Consider the following 16,023-nt stretch of genomic DNA (forward strand, 5'->3'; position numbering starts at 1 on the left):
TTAACACATCATTATCCACTTCACAAATAAAAAAGAAAGAAGAAAGGACGGTGACTGGAGTGTATTTGCCACCCACAGGTGCCGGCAAAAGAAGTTTCAGTTTATTATGAAGGAACTAAAAGTGTTTCAAAGCTTAGAAAACTTGAGATTGCTTAATCCGGCCATCTTCTCCGCCTAAGAGCTCTGTTGTTTGGCTTTAGATTTTGCGGTAGCGAAAATTCGTCATAAAAGGCGTCTTGAAGTGTGTTGCGAAACCTGTTTTGTCGAGGCATATGCGTTTAACCACGACGTTCTGAAGCGCTCGCCTTCAGCGTTTGATTAACGACGAAGACGTGCCGAAGGCGTCGAGAAGCTTTCTTAACGCTTGCGTCGGCGTTTTTTTCTCTTTGTTTTCTTGGGCTTCAACGCTGTTTCTATAGGGGCTTCCGTAATAGCTACCTAGCAAGGATTACTGCTGTAGGAATGTGCTAAATGTGCCTCAATTCGTTATCAGTGCGGATATTTTGCTGACTATGTGCTTGTAAAGGATTCTTATAAATTTGTGCGGAATCTGGGAACTTTATCGCACTCGTACACGCACTGTGACAGAGAAATTAGGGAGCGAGGTGACTGAGGCCATGGACAGGGCCATCCAGATGGCAGATTATGTCATTGCTCTGCAAAAAGGTTTATTTTGTCGTTTTATCAACGAGAAATGACAATAAATATGATGGTTAACACCCTTAAACCGAGATCTAACTGTGATATGCGGTGTATTGGTGGTCTCCAGGTTATTTTCACCGCTTTATATTCTTTATTATGCACTCAAAGCTGCAGATTTGGCCTCTTCTACATTGGGCCCCGTCGGGAGTGCCGAGGCCCTGGGGCTCGAGACTGTGACCTCGAGTGCAGCAACAGAACGCCATAGCCACTGAGCTACATCAACACGTAACTTGTCGTTTAGTTGTTTACGAACTTGCATTTGTTTTTCTCCATTCAGGCAGCGTTGTATGCACTAATTTGCCAGGAAAAAGTTTTTTGCTGCGAAACACAAAGGAACATCAACAAAACACCGATAAGGGATAATTAAACCATATGCAGGAATGAATTGGAAATGATATGCATTGTAGTGCACACAACGCTAAGTTTGCTGTGTCCTACTGAAGAGTCACGTTAAACGAACGCTTAGAATGGGCCATCATATGGTTTATGCTTGGCGTCTATGCGCGTACTGACACGTTTCGTAGTTCTTTTTACGGTTTCTTGTACATAAGATAGTTCTGGCGTAATGTCTCGTCTTTAAATAGACCCAAATACGTAGTGTTAATTGGGCTGTTAGTGCAATCAGTTTTTGCCTCTGCGTTCTAATTCGAGTACCTAATGAGTATCCCGCACAAGCATATATTTGTGATCAACATGGTTGAAGAGAGCTTACTCACGCAGCAATGTATCAAGTAATCAATTCTAACTAAGATCTAAAGGCTACTCAACAGTTAGTTTCAAAATGTTGCAGGGAAATCCACAGCTTACCCTGTGCAACTTTGGCGGAGTAATATCGCATTTAGTAGACAAAGAAAATCAACAAACCATCCTTTTCGGCAGATACCAAAGTTACTCCTTTTTATAGCGAAGCTGTTTATAGCTAGGGTTCCGTGCATTCTTGTTCTGTGTGCGCGAAAACCATGGGCCGATCCCGGAGACTGTGCAATACCGGGCCGACCCGTAGCGGAGGTGAAGCAGGCTTCAAGCTCTTCAGCTTGGAGAAAATAACTTTAATGCCTTGGGTCCAAATAAAAGCCATATCAGATATTCAGATGATATGAACAGATGCTACACTCTGACCCGCGTCGGCCATGTCTACGTTCGCACCGCCCTCTCTTTGTCGGCGCGCTTGCGTATGTATACTTTCCTTTCTTGCCGCTGTCCCGTGGTGGCGGTCCGGCGAAACATCACGCGTGTCTAGTCTCCTCCGGCTCCTCGGGGTGGCGGTGCCGTCGTCCGCGCGAACGAATAAAAACATCACGGTAGATGAGTTTGTACCTTTCTTCAAAATTCTGTGTCCCCTCAGTGTCGTGTGCTAAACAGCTTCTCTGGTCATCTACCTTCACATAGTGGAATAACTCATGATTCTTTGTCGGACAGTATGTTGTTTGTAAAGCCAGTTGCTCTGTTGAGCTTGCGGTCGCGGGCGCGGTCCCAGACACGCCGGCCGTGGTCCGATGGGGGCGTAATGCAAAAACGCTCGTATACTTAGATTTAGGCGTACGTTAAAGAACCTGAGACGGTGAAAAATTGTTGCGGATTTACCTACTATGGCGTGATTCATAATCATATCGAGTCAGTGGCACGTAAAGCCTAAGAATGTTATTTCGTATGGAACCAGTCTAATTTCCGCCAGCGCACTTGTGAGCAAAGTTTTCCGGTGCGAAAGCTGAGTACGACGCCGCCGTAATTCGTTGTCGTGCCAAGAAATCAAAACTGTTCGTGACTATTACACGCTCGTTTGGACAAAACATGATAAAGTTATGCATAAATAGTGCTCAAGTTGAGAACGACGACCTTCGCGCACGAATGTATGGTAGATTAGTTCAGGTTTCTCGCACTGGGCAAATTGCATGGGTTAGCTAATGGTTACTAATTGAATACTGCTACGTAGGTCAGCTGAATTACTCTTTTCTCGAAGTAGCGCAGCTGGCTTTGTCAGCTGTGCTTCAGAACGCATGGAAGGGCAAGATTCAAATCACGACAGCAAGAAAACACACACGCACACACACACAAAAAAAGAAGCCTTGGTACGAACAAAAGAGGCTGTGTTAGAGGAGTGCACAATATAATTTCGAATGTCCTTTTGTGGGCGTTTCCTTCTTTTGAAGTTCGACGGATCCCGTAATTGGTCTGAAGATGCGATCATAATTGGGCCCACTCATTTCTTTGTCGGATGTCCGCTTGCTCGGTGCTAACTTAGTCTCAGCTGACAGCTCAACTTGAACTCATTTTCGCGCCGCGCCTCTTAGCGTCATTTCCGTGTGGGAATGTACCAGTTAATTTAATTTCAGGATCAAACAATTGCTGGCCATCACAGACATACGCGAATTAGACGTAATTAGGAACACATTCTGTCTGTCCCCCCTGAGAGGGAGATCCTTTAATGAGTGCTGGAGATATTTCCGTGGCCGTACGCCTCGCGTACTGCTCCAGATGAGACTGGTGATGCGTAAAATGATTCACCCATACCCAGTAGTCACAAATAGAACATGTAAAGTAACTTGCACACAGAGTAACGAACATCTCGAACGTCTTGTTCAAGCCAGTGCGCCGGAGGTGAAGTACAAGGGCCTTCGTTGCGCGCTGAGCAGTATCGAAACGTGCGTTCTTGGAAACACCCGCGTGTCTTATGCACATTTTATGCACATAACATCAGAGAGAATTGAAAATATACGTTATGAAGAATCTTAAAGCTACATTGAAGCGGAAATTATAGTTGGGCGGGCTGGCTTTTGCGTGTCCGATCCGTCGATCGCGCTGTTATATATATAGAGAAAGGACTAGAGTTTCTGATAGGATGGTACATAAATAGCATTGATCATAAGAGTGCCACGCTATGTTATAGTGTAGCGTTCACGTCAATAATTTAGAAAGAAAAATGATTAGCGATTCCTTTACAGACGTGCTTAAAGTCAGTGCACTTCCTTGTAGGGAAAAGTGCCACAACGTCGTGAGGCTCGGCCGTTTTTACCACGTGTGAATGAAGTCGCTTTGCCCGTTGCGTTGATGAGTGGCACTCGCCGAATAGGGCCACCGTATACCACCGGTGGTGGGTTTCGATCCCGAAGAAGAGTGCTGTGCACTACCAGACGCGCTCGGAACCCACCGTGGAAGTTAGCGCTAAATGTGTTCCTGTGTTTCCTGTTGTCGTCGCATTTTTTTTTGTGCGCTACGTCAATCAAATCACGTATTACCAGCTTACCGTACCGCTCGCTTGTAAACAGTTGGAAACGGCGGAAAATATTGTTTCTCGCGCTCATGCGCTTCACATTATTAACTCTCTTTCGTTATGTCATGGCGCTAACCATACCGCAAGAAACGCAAGAGGTTATGGAACTCATTTTCATTCATTTGTGAGAATTATAAATTTTTGTTCAAGACAATTTCGCGCTAACATTTATATTTATTTCCAGTGTTAGTTTCCGCCCTGTTTGTGCAAAATCCAGCTGTTCTTTCTTCTAAGGACCGGGGTGTGGCCTCTATATAGAACAGGTAGCATCCTGCGTGATCAAAACGCAATACGTCACGCCGTGTTATTTATTTCACATAAATTAACGGCTTTCCTCTTTACTCGGGCTCTACTACAACAAAAAAGAAGCAACAAGAAAATAAGACGTCTCTGTGTGTGAAGTAATTGCATGGTCCTGCGATTCTTCGACAAAAGCAATGAAAGCGACTTCGACGAAGAGGGAAACATGCAAAAGTTCTCCTCTTAAGAGTTTCAAGAAAGTGACAGGCAAGTAATGGTGAACTTTGAAGTCTCACGAGAGGCTTGCGAAAGCTCGCTTAGTCCCGAGGAATGTTTTTGTTCCGCTCACGTCCCAGCCCTTTGCTTGCGGTGGTGCCGACCATTGTAAGTTCCGAGAGCCTCGTGTGCCGTGCCTAAAAGGAAAAGTTCCTTACTGCTTAGTAAAAATACTAAAACGTTAAGCTTATACTCCTTTCCGCATCCCTAGACATGAGGTGACAAGAAGAGAGGCTCGCCCGCTTGATTAGAGTGAGAAGTTTAACTCTCCAGTGAAACTTTGCGCATCAAAATATTCTCGTACCTGCCACTGTCGTCTGGTTTATACCGATAAAGTACTGACGATGCTGGGACGCCTAAGTGCGCGGAGGCTCTCTAGCTGTCAGAAACTAGCCCTTAATAGCTTGTTTTGGGGATGGATGTATGATGAAACGCGTGGCACGAAGTTATGGCTAATGCGAGGGGTGTTTTTATAGCCGACCATGCGTCCCAATTCTTTGAACGCATTTCTTAGTGTTTCGTTGAAGTGTTAGCGTTCGTTGCTCTTGTACGGCTGTTATTATAAACTATCCTGACGAAAAAGCTTCGCTGTAGGTATCATTATGATTTAAAGAAGACAGCCCGAAATATCATAAAGAATAACTGAAAGTTATCTATATTAGTCATATAAATTCATATATAAAAAAACAAAACACATAAGACGCTGATGCAAAGAAGTTCACCCCCGTGTGAACCCTTAAAGCGCAAATTATTTAATGACAGCAAAGGTCACACGCTGGCTTTATTTATTTCATTGCCGGCAACGCATGGATCACTTCTTTTTCAAGAGTCTTGTCCGAGTCTAAAAATAAAAAAAAGGAATGGCAAGCGAGAGTTCTAGCTCCTAAAAGTTAATGTGTGCAAATAGCGAAACTATCTGCGAGGGAATTCGGTCCTCACCATGATATTCAGCCTACATGATTAAAACTTAATTACGCAGTAGTCCTGCACGAAAAGTTCTCTTTAGTTAACCTTATGACTGAGTCGGAACAACCCCATTCAGTGTTGAACAAGGCCCTCGTGTAGCTAAATAAGCTAGGGCATTCTTTACCGACTACAAACATAAAAGAATCTCTCAGCTAAGCAATGCGTACTGTCAGAGGCAGTACGGAGGCAGTATAGCACGGCTGTCTTGAACAAGTGCGTTAATGCCGTGCACATGCCACTGCTTTTAAAGGTTAACTCGTTCATTCGGGCTTGTTTCTAATTTAATAAGTATCAATATTGCAGAACGAATTCGGCGTAATTTCTTGTATATTTAATGCCATCTCACAGCATTCCGCACAGTAAATTTTGATGAACATATTGTTCTCACTATATCTATTATTCATGAGACTACTAGTTTCTAAGTTTCCGCTCTTTTAACCTTATGAAAATAGTTTTTCTAATTTCTAGTGAGCTCCTAATTGTATTCTTATGAGTTATGAGGAATTCACAAGGAAATGAATACATGATGTGTACAGCACACCTTTCATTAGCTTCGCAGCAAGCACCCACTAGAGAATTCATAATTAGGTTTGCTAAAAGCTAAGCAGACTTGATGTTTGGGGCCTGATGAGTAAAGTCATGGTGTGTTTCAGCATTAGTTTCACAACAAGGACTCGCTTGAGAATACACACAAGACTTTCTTGGTGGAGCACTGAGCAAACTTTGTTTGTTGTGCGTCACTAGTAAAGTCACATGTGTTAGTACAAGCTTCACAACAGTCGTTTACTTGGAAATAAGCGTGAAGTTTACTGGGTGGTGAAACTGTACAAATTTCAGTGCAGTAAAATACGAGTAAAATTATAGTGTGTGGGTGCATATGACGACTTCAAATTTTACATTTTATTTGCTAAGCCAATGGGGCTCTTAAATTATAGGCAACGTTATAATATGAGGTTTAAAGGAGGTGGCTTTTTATTTATTTATTTATTTATTTATTTATTTATATTCAACACTGATGCCTAAGTGAGAGCATTGCAGGTGGACAGAAAGGCAGAAAAATGGGTCACAAAGGGGCAAATAAATGATGGAATAAAGTTCACTGAACGAAAACATAATACGGAAAAAAAGAATATGGTGCAAGTTTGTTAAGGGACAAATGATTGTTTCAAGTGACAAGCATTCGTTACATAATTGAGGACAGTAAATTTCTACGCGCCTCTATTTTGGCAATATACACTTGCATTCATAGAAAGCCGCACTTTCAGGCGGTACTACAGCTGCAACTTCTGGTTGGACAAACAGAAAAAAAGAATAAAAGAACAAAAGGAGGTAAAAATTGAGAAACAAGAACTGTACAGAAAGAAAAATAGAAGATAGCAGGGAGTGCCAAGGAAATGCTGTAACCGCTATGATGAATGCCCTGGTTCAATGCAACCATTGCTGCATACTGAATAGTGCAAGCTCATACTGTAAAAGTTATTTAAAAAACGAGAAAGAAAACGAAAGGAAACATGCGAGACAGTTAAGCGATAAAAGGAAACCGACAATGGGATTTTTTAAAATCAAAATATACTCATGATTTTAATGCCACGAGAACGCTACAATGATTCACCGGGACATGGCAGGTGGTTAAAACTGTTCTGTAGTGTTCAATCGTAGCTTGGATCATGACAGTGAAGGCTGAAAATGAGTCGATATTCGTGACGGATAGGTGAAAGTGATACCCCTTCCGCATTGCGAGTGGAAAGTATGAATGCCGAAAGCTACAAAACTAAAAGAAAACTGAAAAAGAATGCTAGGTGTGCTAGGCTAAAATGTAGTGATGCTTACTATGTGTTCTGAGAGATTCAGAAAGATATATATATATATATATATATATATATATATATATATATATATGTATATATATATTGAAGTGCCTATTTTACAGTTTTTCTGAAGTAGCTGAAATCGGAATTTTAGGCGAGCTTCTTTCGTCTCTGGTAGATATTATTTTCAGATCAGTAACAGCTTGGAAGTTAGTGGGCGAGTCAGTGCGCCTAGCCTTGTTGTGTATAAATCTTACTGATTTTCTTTGTACCACTTCTATTTTTCATACGTTAGTTAAATTATGAGGGAAGCAACCGACATATGCGTATTAATGAATTGGTCTTATAAGAAAAGTTTGACCAGTAGATGGCAATGATATATTTCTTCCAAAGAACGTCGTGCCATCGGCCGCTGCATGATCAAAATTACACCAACATAAACACAGCTGCCAGAACACCTACGTTCGTAATTGTTTTGTTTGTACTCAAAATGAATAGCGAAAAGCATTTGAAGTCAAATGCAGAGATTTATGCTTTTGCCAGCTGACTTTTTACTATTGTGTTCCTTTATTTGTTTGTTATGGTTCAAAGGGCACATTGGCTGCTCTTCCATTTCAAAAAGAATATCAAGAAATTTTGGCCAACTTCGATCTGAAACGCATTACATCCTATAGGGAGAATATTCCCCAACCGTTGAAAATTAATTCTGATAAGTACGAATGAGAGACACACTGGAAACACAAACTAAACTTGCACATCAAGTATCAGCCAGAAACGCGGTGGCAAAGCGCATTAGGCACTCAAAGTAAAATAACCAGACTCCAAGAAATTTTTGATGGCGCTAATGTGAAAGAGCATAGACACGTCATCAGGAATAGATCAGAAATTTTCATCAGGGCAGAGCAGACCCATTTAAAAAAAACATGGTGTTTGCTTCGTGAAATTATGGTACCTTTCTTCATCGCAAATAGTCGTCTTACAGTGGATGCACATTGGCTTTAGAATTGTTGGCTCACATTAAATGGCCCATAATCAGGCTCCATTGGTTTTTTACTACTGGAAGTTGTAAGGTACTGTCTAGAGAGCACCTTGCAGCAAGAACTTTTCAAATTGGGTTATTGTTAGAGGAGAAAGGGGGGGGGGAGAAGCTAAAAACGAAGAATGCACGAATCGCTTTATTTGCTTCATAAAAGACAGGATTATTGCCAGTTTAAGCTATTTTTGATTAGGCGAGTGAAATAATGCTTTTTTTATTTAGTTGTTACAATATAAGAAACCTTAATTTCCTTAAATCTTAAGCAATCCCTGAGGCTTCTGAGGTCTGCATCCTGGGCCATGATTATTCACCACTCCGGCAGTGGTGCACATTGGCTTCGTAAAATCAGACAGAGTTCGACAAAAACACTCCTCTTTATTCGTTGCATTGCAGCAGAAGCAGCTGGAGCTAGCACTGACGTAGCTCGACGGCTAGTACGTGTACTCTTGCAGCATAGAACTTTATATTAGGCACAATTTCAGTGACCGACTTTGGCACAGTTGTCACCGTTGGAGACAACCGCGATGCTATGCGCCCAATCAGAGTATTACCCTGCATCATTACGATACCAACCTTACAGGAACGTGCCCAGCTCAACACAATTGCAGAGCTAATTTTGCAACGTGAAAAACCAAGTGAGATTAAAGAGGCAACTTGTTCCGGCTGGCGTTGCGTTGCATGCTCAGTTTTAACTCTACTCTCGGATTGACAATCAACCCTCTCCAATGCCTTCCTGGGAATTCACCAGCTTTACAACTAATAAGTGAACGAAGTTACGACAGACATTATTGACGAACATAATATCATTGATGAATCTTGCGCTAACAACTGCAAATTCTATACGGATTATGCTATCCTACAAGACGGCGGGAGGACCATCGTTCCTCAGCACTACGCACTATTTCATCAGCGGTCACCTGCGTCATTTATCAACGGAAGCCAGCACTTTACTTTTGGAACTTCAAGCTATCCGCGATGCTATGCAAGATGCCACATCAAAGCTGCCTACAATAAAACAACTAGACATCTTTACTGATTCTTTGGCGGCTATTAAAAAACTCAAAAGGATTACAAGGCAATGGAAATATGCGAGACGATACGCACTATGAATAGTAAAACAGCTACTTGCGTAAAGGCACATTGGATTCAAGGCCATGCTGCGAACGTTCACAACATTTCTGCTGATTAGCAGGCAGAGTGCCCTCCTAATCCAGATCTTCCGTTCATTCCATTCCCGCCTCAACCCCTTAACTCACTCCGTACCTGCCAAAATTTTCTCCCGCAGGACACACGAGCCCTTATCCCACCGTGGGTTTGCTCCTTCCCCCTTCACCTTACTCGGGCGGATGAAGTTGTGCTTAGGAGGCTTTGGGCCGGGGTGGCCCTTACACCAGCTGTAATCTCAAGGTGGAACTGGTCGCATTCACCACTGGGTTCGACATGTCCACACTGCTCACCCAATATGGACATGTCCAGGCTTGCAATCGAAACGCTCGCGTCTCCTACTGCTGGCCTCCACTACAGCGTCACAACCAATTATGACCGCTGAATGCATAACAGATTTCACAAAACATTGCTTCAATTCATGCGCAACACAGGCCTCACAGAACACATATAATACACAAATACACATCAGTAAGCCTAAAGAGCAACTCTTTATCGCAATAAAAAAAAACCTAACTGGGGAATGGGTAGAAAAAGTGACTCAGGTATGCTTACACATGCGCACTTTGCTGTAATAATTTGATCGATATCCTGTCCAACTGTAAAAGCAAGCCATTTACTTGGTTGCGAGACTGTGGTTTGTGTTTACAGAGCATTTCACCGTACGGTTAGGCCTATGTTATAGCGAAGGTAGTAATCAGATGAGTGCCCAGTCCCAGCGGTTGCCCAATTATAACCCTATTAAAATTGAAATTGATTTATTCATAATAGATGACACGTTATAAAGAACAATAATATACACAAGGAGGTCCCATAGTTCATGACGGTATCGGGAGCTCCTGTTATTTATAAATATGCTTTTTCTAAAGCAACGAGGACCACCACATTAAAATCATACAAAAGGAAACATGGAAGAAAGTAAGTGATGGAGCATACCAACAAGATATATTGGGCATTTGGGAGTTACAATAAATCTAACGCAGGCAATTAGACAATCGCAAGGAGCAAATGCAGTAAAACTAAATAAACTAAACGAAATTGACAGTAATGGACAGGAAAGAAAATAAAAATATTCACCTAAACGTGCAACAATACAAACAACAATAAACTTCGAAAAATACACGACCATCAATAAAACAGAAAGGTGCCGGAACAGAGGAATTTTTGAAGTAATAGGAGCGAAAAAAGAAAAAAAGTAAATCTTAAATAATTTATGTAAGAAGAAAATTATTCAGATGTTCTTTTTAAATATGGATGTTCAACGTGATGTCTTGACGCAAAGTGGGATGAAATTCCAAAATGAAAAGCTGAACAATGAACTCATTGTTTGCCATAGTTCGTGCGCACCTGAGGTAAAATGAGATTATGGTTTAAAGCAAATCTTGTGCCATCAGTGTTTATCAGGCATGTTTTAGGAATTATACATGCAGGAACTTGATTATTCAATAACTTCAAAATAAATATACCCAAATTCTACAACACAGTTTCGTTGGCAGAGGGAATGTTATTAGAGTGCAGCAATGAGGGAGCGCTAGTATTACAGGGGCTAGAGTTCAGTGTTTTTGACCTCTAGGGGCCACACACGGCAACACCTCCTTCTTTTCCCTTATAGCGTCCAAACAACACATAACCAACTACTTGTCAGGTCTTTCATCGAAATTGCTGTTGACCGCTATCGTTTCTCTGTTCGGTTGTGTCCAGTGCTCATAATGCTCTTAGTCGCTTCCGGTATGAAACACCCTCTTCGTTGTACTTCCCTCGACGGTTTAAACGACGTACTTTGTTCGCTGCCCATTCGTATAGTTCCGGCCGTGTCGCTAGGCCGTCCTTTGTTTCATGTTGTTTGTTGTGTGAGTGCAGATGTACAAGGCTGCCCCGTGTTTCGGACATCGCGAACTAGTTTCTCTAATGCATTCTGATTCCGAAGTGCGCGTGTTAGCTGTGCCAGTACCTCTGTTCAACGCCTTCCCGAATAATAAAGACTACTAACGTCAAGCAGAGCGATCCATGCCGGGCTTCATTCAGAAGTATGTCGACACATCAGATCGCAACATAAGTATGGACACCAAATAATCAGCGAAGGTTCAACTCGATATCCCACCTTTTATTATTTTTAATCTTTTTGTCGAACTTTTCTTTAGGTATAGTTTTTGGTGACTACGTAAAAAGTAATAACTTTTCTGGACTTACATGCTACTATTAATCATGAACAATTTGCATATTAATTCAGAACCTTGCATACGATAGGAACAAAGCTTGTAATTTGTTTTCCGTGTGCTTTCGTAATTCTGCTGCTCATATGTTGTGCAGGTTCGCAGTGCATGTCACGTCTCAATTTCTGTTTGCACTGTACTGCGCACAGCCGTAGTACACGGGACACAGTTCTGTAATCAAAGTGCAGTGGCGCCCGACGTGAGGGAACTTAAGAGAAAGAGAGAGAGAAAGGCAAAGGAAAGACAGGGAGGTTAACCAGAGATTATCTCCGGTTGGCTACCTTGTACTGGAGGAGGGGCAAGGGGAGACAATAGGTGGGCGATGGAAGGATAAAAAAATTAAGAAAGAAAAGAAGAAAAAAATAAAGCTACACACACACGCACTTAAGGTGCTCAATAAGTTCAGGCGCAGCAGTGGCACTTCTATACTCATGCACAAAACTATCTGTTGAGTTTCTCAAGATCACCCAGCAAAAAAATCTGATGACAGACGCATGACACTGTGTACCCTTATGCTGAACAGACATGGTCCCTATGCACACTTGGTTAGCCCAAGCTAACCAGCAGATGAGAATACTATATCAACTGGCACGGAGCGCATAAGCTATTCAGAGAAGTTTCATTAGATGTGCTATTGCAATTGAAGGTTTTAGCACCGATGGTCTGGGCTACCGGCCGCAGGAAGTTTAGAGAGAGACAGACTATTGGACGCAGCGGAAGGAACGCAGACATGGCAAGCCCGTGAACGAAGGTTGCCTCAAGAGGCTACTTTGACTAACGAGAACTTTTGCTCATTTTTATTCTAGACACCCTCCTGACATACCGGAAGTGCAACACGTGTGTCATGTTACCAGAGCTCCTATACTTGACTGAGCAGGAGATTATGTACGCAGGACACAGAGACACGAGTTGCCTAAAAGAATATATAAACTCTCACCAAGGAATATCAGAATACCTGGCGGAGTGTTACAGTCACTGCAAACTACTGTTTCCAGCGAGTTTATTTGGCACTGGAGGACTTGCGTTTGTTTGTGGTTATCATGCCGGTAAGTCATAAGGCTGACCACGTGAGGTAGTGAGCCACATTGAAGTAACGTAATACGCTTTATCTCTTGCGTGTGGCAACATAATCTTGCAAGCTGTCGAGTGCACTATATGAAGCCAGAACAGGCACACTTTATAGCGAAACTAGATGGCAGGCTCTTTGCAGAACAGGAGCCGAATTCGCAAAAGCATTTCATCCGGAAGTGCTCTTCGCCCTTGGTCGGTGGCCTTCGCGAATACTATGCCCAGCATCAGGATTGGCTGGGATTCGCTCTTATGAACAATTCTAGCGTAAGAGCTTCTTGTGAATACGGGATAAGAAGACCCTGGGACCGTAGCCTCGTGTGTATGCGACGTGCAATACCATGAAAGCGCTGCTCCACTCCTTGAGGTTCACTGACATATATGACCGCCTGTGGCAGAACGAACGACGGACGCTTGTGCCTGTGTGGGCATGCGGACTGTGAACTTTTCTATTATCCTTCTGGTGAATTTTGAGTCCCCTTTCTTCACCGCATGGTATCCAACCGGGCTCAGCTTAATTGACCTCTTTGCCTTTCCCTTATCACTCCTTTCTCTCTTCACCGTAAGACAACGTAGTCATTTGTGGCATTGCGCAAAGACAACCAAAAAAAGCAAAGGCAGAATGTCGACTATGCAAAGGTACGCTTCTCAGCGGCGTGAAAACCATACTTCGACTCCTTCTGAAAAGCCTGAAACTGCAGTTGTCATGATCAATGTTATTTGCACACTCCTTAGAACAAGGACTGAGGGAGGACAGACACAAGTGCAAACTAACCAAAACCAGTACCCTGCAGTTGTAACATCTGGTGTCAATATATAGTCAAGCCCCGAGCAGTTGAATTTTACAGCCTGCACTATTCAGATAATTAGCAGTAACTACTACGCTGTGTCCTCGTATCCACTATTTCATTGGTAAACGGATAACTTAGGGAGTTGCAGGCTGTCTCATGTTCGCGGTGCACTCCGTGACTTGTAGGATCCATTATCAAAGCACTGGGACTGCTTTCATTAGACTACGCCAACGTTGCCCCCAAAATATCTATGAAGACTCCTATTCACAAACTAGTTCGAACGCAGGAGCTGTTCATAAGTGGCAGGGAATAATTCCGAGAGCAAAAATACTAGCGAATGAGGCCATCCAATGACAAATGATTCTCGCGAGCGAAATGTTTTCGTATTCGCTTCCATAACCCCTGGAATAAGAACGTGCCGGTGATTCATATTGCATGACTGAGTAGTGTATCGGCGAGGGACAAATTATTCCAACATGCAGCGGCCAACCATGGTTATTTTCTAGACCAGTTAGTGGCCCGCCACCCACGTCTGTACTTTCGCAACAGTCACGCTTGTTCTGTAGGCGTTTCAATACATCGATTCCATTGAGGTTTCTTTAAAAAAAATAGTTATTGGCTTCGCTCGGGCAAAATGACGCGGTGTACGTCAGTGCAGGCACTTGTTGAGGAGATTTACGGCGGGGATATTGACGTGACTTGGAAAGGATGTGTTAAATGCTGTGCTAATGTCGTCATTTAAAGAACTCGGCAAGATTCGTTCACAAGAGCGCGGCTGCAGCTTTCGATTACAAACGAAAGTGCACTTTACCTCATCACGTTCCGTAGGGGCTCGTCAATTTGATGGCCGAAATGTCACAGGCGCGAACTCGTTATAAACAGCATTAATGCTTAATTAGCTTCCCGTGCAAGGCGTTAATGCCTGAATATTCCCTTCCTGTCCACAGAAAGAAATCAAACCGAACAAACACAGGACTTCCTGCCGGTATTCATAATGGGCCTGTATTTCGTGTACTTGTCGACACCAGCGTCTCGCTATTTAAAGGACGGGTGTCGCCACTACGGTCGCCTACGTGGCGCGGTGCTATAGTGCAATCAGCTAAGTGGCGTTCCCAACTTTAACCGACGAATGGCTCTCTTACTGCTTTGCTGCTATTTTCCTCAGCTCATTACTTCGTCGCGATCGGTCCTTTGCCACAGTCGGTCAAATGGCAGCTAGTTATAACGTGACTCACCTAATTGACTATATATTATGCATGCACAGCGAAACTTCTGACTGACATCCCTAAACTTACTTATTTAACGGGATTTCTGCAAATGTTGATTAGCTGTCGAAATTTAAATACTTAAGAGTAAGCTTTAGCTCGGGCCTAACTCCGATGCGGCATATTCAAATACATGTAAAACGCAAGAACGCTTTTCTGAGATAACCTCTGGACCGATTTTAACGAAGTTTGTTGCATTTTAGATGGAAAGTTAAATTACAGTGACTGTTGGAAGCGGAATATCGATTCAGGGCCGGAATTTTGTTATAAAGATATTAAAAAATTCGAAAGTTCGAAAAAGATAGAAGCATGAAGTTTACAAATTAACAACTCTGCATCAAGAGCAGCTATCGTGGTTCTGTAAATGGTATCCACTATATCATTCAAATGGGACTAATTTCTTTGAGATTCATGTGTAACGTATGAATTTTGACCGCTTTAGATGCACTATTAGATGCAATTTACATAATTGCTGAGTCGCAGAGTTGTAAACTTCATAGTTTCGTTTACGGAATTTTTTAAAACTTTTGCCACATATTAATAAAACATGACGTCTAAATCGAAAGTTCGAAAACAACAGTCACTGGATTTTAAAATTTCATTTTAGATGCAACAAAGCTCGTCAAATTTGGCGCTACAATTGCCGAGAAAAACGAATTCTCCTTTTACATGTACTTAGGTGGGAGCACCCGAGCGCTTCCTTTTAAGATGTGACCATTTTACATAGATGTGACCGACGGGTTCATAGCTGAGGAACTCTCTCAGGAAGACCTCAGCTAACCCGCTTTGCGCCGAAACCAATGCGCCGCGCGCCATTTAGAACAAAGCAGTCACGGGATGCTACAATTTATTTATACAGAATCTCTTCATAAGGTTCTCAAATCAACACACTCGTCTCGTCGATGGGGAGATTCCATTCGTGATGCATGCGATCGCTACACGAAAGAAAGAAAAGCGCGCTCGACAAAAAGGCGGAGCCAGCGCCTAACTTTAAGGACCTACGTAGTATTCAGCATAAATAAACCCTCGCGGTGACCATAGACATCTATATACATATTGACACATGAACTTGTTTATATTTTACGGGTGAGCGCCTTTCACCGTCTAACAAATATTATCGCTCCGCGCAGGACGCGCCTGCATGCATCGGAAGTTGCTGGAATGTAATCGATGGTTCTATCCGTTGTCTGTTGTCGCCAAAGCTTGTGTAATCTGACTGCATG

General features: G+C 42.6%; 1 pseudogene; it reads right to left on the minus strand.

Annotated features, from left to right (window-relative positions):
- Positions 1–1,656: 1,656 nt before the first annotated feature.
- On the minus strand, positions 1,657–1,834 carry LOC142583856 (U2 spliceosomal RNA; annotated as a pseudogene).
- Positions 1,835–16,023: the final 14,189 nt, after the last annotated feature.

Source organism: Dermacentor variabilis, chromosome 5, assembly GCF_050947875.1.
Source record: "Dermacentor variabilis isolate Ectoservices chromosome 5, ASM5094787v1, whole genome shotgun sequence".
NCBI classification, from domain to species: domain Eukaryota; kingdom Metazoa; phylum Arthropoda; class Arachnida; order Ixodida; family Ixodidae; genus Dermacentor; species Dermacentor variabilis.